Below are 8,012 nucleotides of genomic sequence, written 5' to 3' on the forward strand. Positions count from 1 at the left end.
TTCCTTTTTCTGAGCAACTCGAAATTCTAAAATTTTAACTCGACTCAAATTCAAAAATCGAATGATAATTTAAATTCACCCGAATAACTTGAAATTAAAAAAATAAAATTGTCGAGGAATTAAATTTTGCTCACCACTGCAGCTAAGCATAGCTACCTTGTCCACGTGCGGTCCACGTGGCCCCTATATAAACTCCTTACCCACAACACAAACTCGCATATTTCCTCTCTCCCGAAGGAAAAAAAAACTAATTTTCTTACAAATAAAATCACAAAAACTGTCAGATATCACTGTCAACCATGTCAACTACACCGAGGAAATCCTCTGCCTCCAGCGGCTGCAATCAGCGTCAGCCCAGTCGGCTTCAACGCCGTGCCCGGCTTCCTTACAGATAACTCCGGTTTCGAGCTGGAACGTTGCGATCCCTCTTATCACCGCTACTTCCTTCTCCACCGTCGATCGACGGAGTTCCTGAGAGACGGGAGAGACACCGCATCAAGAGCAGCAACTGAGAATCCAGAATAAGGAGCCTGAGAAGCTTGTTCCTAAGATGTGGCAGCATCCAGCGGCTCCGTTTGTTACCGTTAGTCCCGCCGTTTGTGCCGGTTTAGAGGGTGTAAGAAGAAGTTGTTAGATTTAACGGCGAGCGTTTGTTGTTCTTATATCGATGTAACGTCACTAATTTGTGTGAAATTACAGGATGTCCGTTGATATGAGTTCATATATATACTTCTAACAAAGTAACTTATTTTGGCAACAGTTTTTACATCTCCATTTATTTGATCTGTTATTTTACTGTTTGGGGAGTGAGAAAATGCGAGGAATCAAAAGTTAACAAGAAAGTTCATAAGGATAGGGCCATAGATGGAATCTAAAATAAAACATCCTTAACAAGATTAAAAAAGGCTGTTAATTTCGAGTTGTTGGATGTTTTTAGATGAAAAAAATAAAAATTAACCGTTGGATTAAAAGAAAAAAAAAAAGAGAGATGTGATTATAGGTTAATCCGGTTAAGAGCGGAAAGAAAAAGAGAGTAGGACAAATTTGGAGAAAAAGTATACCCATACTTCCTTACATCTTCTGCCCTCGTTTTTTGAGTGTGAGTTGGATTAGAGTAAGATTTGAGGTAAGATTATCCTCTTCACATCTCAAGCTTCAAAATAAAACTAAATCCATGTACGGGTGTATGGAAAGGTTAGGATTTGCTATAGGTTTATGCTTTAGGGGAGGTTTTGAAGGGTTTTAAGAGGATTGTTTTTTCATCCTTATCTGACTCTTTTGTTTGAGGATTTCAAGGATCTTGCAATAACAATGAAATCATTCATAGAGTTGTAAAATAAAACAAACATTTAAGTTTACAAAATACGAGAGTTCCCAAAGTAAATCTCCAAAATACATAAATTCTGAATATAGTTACGACTCGAAATATACAAGGGCCTATGAAAGTATATGACTTCTAAAAAGACTCAAGACATACTTTGAATTGCAGCTGATTGGAATGTGATTGCGTGATAAGTTCCTCATCGATCTTTCTACTAACTTACGCACAGAAACAATTTCGAACGTTGAGCTCACAGCTCAATGCCACACTAATAACTATTTTATACTACATGTATTCATTTCATGAACATGCTGACACGTGGGGACAAGAGAAAACAAATGTATTAAAAAAGATGTTGAGGTAGGTCTAGGTGTAGTCGAATGAATTTTCTACATATCAGGATGACACCCTATACCTAGGATACCCTCGAGCATCAGGGTGAGATCTAAAATTTTCTACATCGGAAGTATACACCTAACCAACTTACTTTGCCAAGTTTTGAGGCATCTGTGCCCAGTCGACAACTAAAGTGCTTTGACACTAATTAAGATATATCTGGATAATTCTAACAAACAAACGATCGTCAACTGCTAAAGTAACTCGGGTGTCCTGATTATTTCCTGAGCGTCATACAAAGACTAATTTTATGTCATCCTGATTTACATCGTTTCTAGTGATTGCAATTATTTTGACTGTTTTTGCTTGTAGTTTTATTTATAAAGTTATGATGACCCTTGATCTCCCTACTTGAACACTTGAATCAAAACAAGTTTCATACCCAATTTAAGATGAGGGTGCCGATACTGAGCCCCCTCAGTATCGATACTGACCCTCGAGTATCGATATTGACCCTCGGGTATCGATACTCACATTTGGTATTCGATATCAAAATTGGCTACTTGATTCTGAGAGGACTAGATAGTATCAATACTCCTAGCTAGAGTATTGACACTCCTATATTAGGGTATCAATATTACCCGAGTACCGATACTAAATTTTGCTTTGATGTTTTAAAAATTATTAACATAATATTGATACCTTTACTGAGAGTATGAATACTTTACCTTTAGTATTGATACTCCAATGAGTACCGATACCAAAATTAGCTATTGGAATCTGAATTGTTATGTTAGTATCGATACTACTTTCAAAGTATTGATACTCATTAAACAATATCAATACCACATGAACTGGTATTGATACTCCCAGCCCAAAACACCTTTTGTTTTAGGCTACACGAAGAACAATATAGTTACTCTTCATCAATACCGATATCCAAACCCAGAAATGCCCTGTTTTAAGCACGAAAATGTGCCCTAACACTAACCATTTGCCCTCCTAAGGTCATTAAACATTGTTTAAGTCTTATGTGAGTTATTAAGGGTTACAAGGAGTCATTTTTCATGCTGAATAACATCATAATCGAAATCTACCATGAAATGTCCATACATGCTTCATGAACTCAACTAACCAACAATGCACATCAAATGAACTACAAGTGGTATAGATAAGTTAGAAATGTGTTACCTTAATGCTAGGCTACTAGAAAACGTCCTCAACTCAACCAAGAATCAACTTCTTTTTGCCTCTTTCCTTGGAGCTTTCTTTAATCTCTCTCACTAATCATAATAAGGAAAAATGAGTTACCAACCCATTTAGGAATTTAGAATAAAGCTAGGAACGCTTCCTAGAACTTAAACTCACCAAAAACAGGTTGAGAACTTACAATTCTCTAAACCCCCACTTATGGTCACTATGACCAAAAATGATTTTAAGGGCTTGAATGGAAGCTAATGATGAGGAGATTTCAACCCTTACCTTGATATTCATGGATTAAGCTTGCAAGATTATAAAGTTTTAATATTTTCTCAACTTTTAGGGAGGAATAAGTAGATGGAGAAGGAAGGAAGAAGACAAATGAGAGGGAGAAAAAATAGGAGTTTCAGACTAAGACTTTTTAAAATATAATTGGTATAATTTCTCCCTTGGTCTTTCTTAAATCAAAACTATCCCATTTTAACTCTAATTGAGCCCAACCCAAGCCCAAGTCCACCCAAATTTGGACTAAGACTTCCTAGAAGCCAATGAGTTCATCCAAGACCCTCTCGATTTAGCCTGAAATTTCTAAATCATGATCTGGGGTGTTACAATTTGAACTTGATTTTTTAGTCGAGTTTATAAAATTACAACTCGAAGTCAATTCGAGTCCAAAAAATGGTTTTTCGAGTCGAATTTTGTTCATCCCCAATTACATGAATAAGCTAACTGAGGAAGACTTAAGATTTAACCGAATAAATCATTCTTTCATAATGCAATATGTGATTCGAATTGGGTGTGTAAATATACCTAGTATAAAGAGTTGTATAGTAGTACGAACGAAGAATGAATTTTGATGAATGACTAACTCGATTCAACGACATGTGTGGCATATTCTAAGGGATTTTTTTCACCTTCATTTGTTTGGATCATAGTGGTTACTGGTTGATGTCTAGCATTAATAAACTCATTTATTTTTCCTCCTATTGACGCAAGATACTATATAATATACTTACAGTGAAAAGAGTTTATATAGTTATTTTTTGTAATTGGAGGGTTATGGATAATATTGAGACTAAAGTGGGTCTTAAGAACGCGTTCAATACACTTAATGATTGGCCCTTTCCCTTAAAACAGCTAGTTTATATTTCTTTTTCAAGTTTAAAAGGGGATATACTTGATCAATAATTGTAATTATAAATTAATTAAGAGGTTAATTGATGTACAAATGGAAGAGAGGCGTGAATGACAACAGCGCAAGCGCTGTATTAATTTCTTGCGAAGTGCCAGTTTATTTCGTTTCCTTCTTCTTAGCACCAGGAAGTAAAATAAATTGAAAAAGGAAGCAAAAGTTAATTCCCAAAGGCTTGGACCGATACATGTTCTTCATCTTCTATTTTTCTTTTTTCAGTTTTGTGAGATAATTAATTCAACTTTTCTTTAGTTTTAATCATTAAAATTTTGGATAAACTACTGAAATTATCAATTTTATTTAATTTTTATCATTTCGTGGGACCAAAATATCCTCATAATTCTTTCATACCACCGAACCCATCGCTGAGTTGATTATGGGAACCTTTTAGAATAGTTTTTTTTTCTTGCAAATATTATTGAACTTTATGCGACGGCGTGAATAATCAGTATATTTTTGGGCTTCTTGGTAGTAGAATTAGAGACCAAACGGTTAATCTTAGAGGTATATTTGTATAAGGGAGAAATTGGGGGACCAAGACAGTAAATTACCCCATTGCAAGAAAAAAGTCTGTTTGAATGGCTTATTCGTGGGTTTGATTATATAGGGGACATGTGACCTCACTCCCTTAATTTCCTCAACTTAGCCATTCACCTTCTTCCTTCTTGCTTTCCTCACTATTATTGGCTTTTGGTGTTGCTATAACTCATATTTAAAGATAAGCATCTTCTTCTTCATGCCATGAGCTTCATTTGGAGATGCAAAACTCCATAGAAATGGGTTGATGGCTGAGTTAGGGTTTATATAGGTTTTAATTAGAAGTGGGATTCATGGAGGTTTTGGGAGTTTTAGGCTTTCATTCTACTCTTCTTTCACCCTTCAGATGTGTTGTAATCCTTTCCATTTCTTGTATGTTTAGTGAAAGACGTGGGAAAATCATCCCAAGCTAAAGGTAAAGAAAAAGCTTGAAGTAGGATCAACGAGCCTCCTTTTTGGTTTTTGGCTAAGATAATGCATTTATATTCTTTATAGATTCATATGAACCGTAAATGTATATGAGGTTGCACATTCATGTGAACCATAAATGTAAGAGTTTGTAGGTTAAATGTCAAGTTGCATGAATTGTCTTATATTTGATAATTTTGACATTAAAAGTTGTTATAAATGTTATATATTGATGCATGCAGATCTACTAGTGTCCTTAAGCATTGATATGGGGTCATATGGATCTACTAGAGCCAAGATAAAGTCATTTTTCGAGTCTTAGGAGATAAAAAATGCACTTTGATATCAATATTATTCTAACAGTCGATACCCCTTTAACATTAAGAATAAATCTGAGTTTTAAGGTATTGAGTACCGATCCCAGTTCATCTGGTATTGATATTGTACACTCGATATCAATATTATAGGGTGGGTATCGATCCTGGACAAACTTCGAATAGTTTTCTAATATCGATATCACTATAAAATATCTATACCAGGGGATTCGATATCAATAATAAGAATATGATATCAATATCAATGCTACTTCGAGGCCAATAGGATACTTTGATGTTTGAATAAATTCGGGAATGATTCTAATGCTTCATAACTAGCTTTAAGACTTTGAATGATAGTAAACACTGTCATAACATGTTAAATAAAGATAAACTATCCATGAGATGATGAAGAAGCAGGTGACTCGTAAGGGAGTTCCACCAAAATAATGAATGCGTTATCTGACTAACTAACAGCGATAAGTGACAAAGTTAAATATTAGATTTAATCTAATTTAAAAATTTAAATATTCAAAATTTCGATTAATTAAAATGGTTATCTAAATCCAATTTCATCATGCGACTTATTTTGTCTAGAAATGATTTTGCGGTCCCATCCGCATTCAAGATACATACCAGCTTAACGTTTTTAGTGATATCAATAGCAAATTGTTTCGCATAAGCCGACACTTGATCTCTCCATCTCTCTCATCTTTATTTATTTATTTTTGCTTTCTCTTCTTATCATCTCCCTCTCTGCCATTCTCTTTGCCCCATTTCACTATTTCAAGAAACCAACAAGTTAGTATTACATTTTCATATACGATTTAGTGTCTTCTGAAGTTAAATGCATATTGATATTTAGTGTTATAAAACTCTTGTTCTATGGTGCTTGATCCAAGGTTATGTGGTCCAGATGAGTGGATAACAAGATCCTTAGAAAGATATTAGGAAGCAACAACTTGGTCGCAGATTTTCCCAGGAAGAAAGAGATTCAAAGCTTAGATCGGCCATCTTTGAATCCCAACACCATATTCAGTAACCACAAGGCTACACGTAACTACAGGTAAATTATCTAGCAACAGCTAACTAATGATATATGCTGAACCCATCATTTCTAATTCTTATTTGTCTTGTCAAGATTTGGATATGGATCAATTGCTAGATACAGGCAATACCTCCTGCGGAATCTATGTTCTTGGGTAATCACCAACAGTATAATTATTTTTGTTCTTGGATTTTTCACTAGGAATATTCATACAATGATAATTAATGTCGTTGTCTTCATCTTCTTTTCCAGTTTTCAAGAAATTGTACCATTTAGCGCATCCAACGTGTTGGGATAAAAAAATAACAAGGTTTCAACGAAATGTATCTCCTTGATTAGACGGGCTTTGATCAATAAGAACACATGGAAATAACATTTCAATGAAGAAGGAAATAGAAGGAAAGCCATCGAACGAGGTTTTCCCCCAATATCACATGCGATAAATATTTTGGCCTAATAAATCATCAGAGGATTTAATTTGCAATCTACGGTATTTATTACAGTAAAACACAAGTAAATTTATCACATCGAAATGAAGAGTTTGTTTGAAAATATTTTTAATGGCCTTAGGTATGTAGATCCATGTGACTAATATTTTAATATATTTATTGAAACTTATCATTTCGACGTGACAATTCATTGAGAATTTCTTCCGGTCTTGCTTTCTTGGTTGCAATTAAGGCCATACTCGGTTATCTGGCAATTTCTTCGGGAGCTGTTTTGTGGACTGTCTGGATTTGCAAGAATCAGATAGTGTTTGAGAATGGCAAGCTGGATAAAGCTAATCTATTTTTTTTTGGTGAGGTATAGGGTGGCTTCATGGTTCTTGGCTAAAAACAATAACTTATCTATTCAGGTTGACAGCCTTGTGGGTGACTTAACTTTGGCAGATATGCATCGTTCCCCCTCTAACTTTGTTTGCCTAAATTAAAGTGGTGCCCTCCTCCTTCGGGCTATTTTAAGATGAATGTTGATGGGGCTGTTACTTTTGACTAGAGAAGAAGTGGTATTGGAGGAGTCCTAAAGGATGCTGATAATAAGCAGTTGGATTTCTTTTCTAGAGCGACAGGGCCTTGTTCTTCGATTACTATTGAGATATTTGCAATCAAAGCAGGGTTAGATGTGTTTTTTGATTCAGTTTGGAAGGATAAGGGGAATATGATTTTAGAAAGCGATTCATATCTTGCTGTGAAGTGGATCAATCCCAGATCTTTGCCCGGTTCACTTAGTTGATTTGGTGTCAGAAATTCAGAAGAATGTGTTGCATTTTAATGTTAATATCAATCATATCAGTAGATGTATTAATGAGGAAGCTGATTGTTTAGCTAAATCAGGAATTGGTTAGTGAGTGTTGAGATTGTGTTTTGGTGAGAATGGGGTTGGTGGGTTTGTTGGAGGTTGTTGTATTGTGTTTGGTTTTGATGTTTTGGTCTTGGTTGTTTGTTATGTTTGGTAATCTTATGTAATTATGGTTTATTAATATATTGAGGTACTCTTTTCCTCCTTCCGCTAGTTGCCTCTTCTCAAGAGGCAATTATGATGAAGGTTTTAATGAGGCATCATTTTCCTATAAAAAAAATTAAATAATTTTAAATTTTAAAAACCTACAAATCTCGTCATCGAAGTGATGAATTTACCTTGAATTTTAACAAAATA

At 34.9% G+C, this 8,012-nt stretch overlaps 1 pseudogene; it reads left to right on the forward strand.

The window, feature by feature from the left end:
- Nucleotides 1-298: 298 nt before the first annotated feature.
- LOC120119813 lies at nucleotides 299-657 on the forward strand (annotated as a pseudogene).
- The last annotated feature ends 7,355 nt before the right edge of the window (nucleotides 658-8,012 follow it).

The sequence above is a fragment of the Hibiscus syriacus genome, unplaced genomic scaffold (genome assembly GCF_006381635.1).
Source record: "Hibiscus syriacus cultivar Baekdansim isolate YM2019G1 unplaced genomic scaffold, ASM638163v2 tig00110332_pilon, whole genome shotgun sequence".
Lineage (NCBI taxonomy): Eukaryota > Viridiplantae > Streptophyta > Magnoliopsida > Malvales > Malvaceae > Hibiscus > Hibiscus syriacus.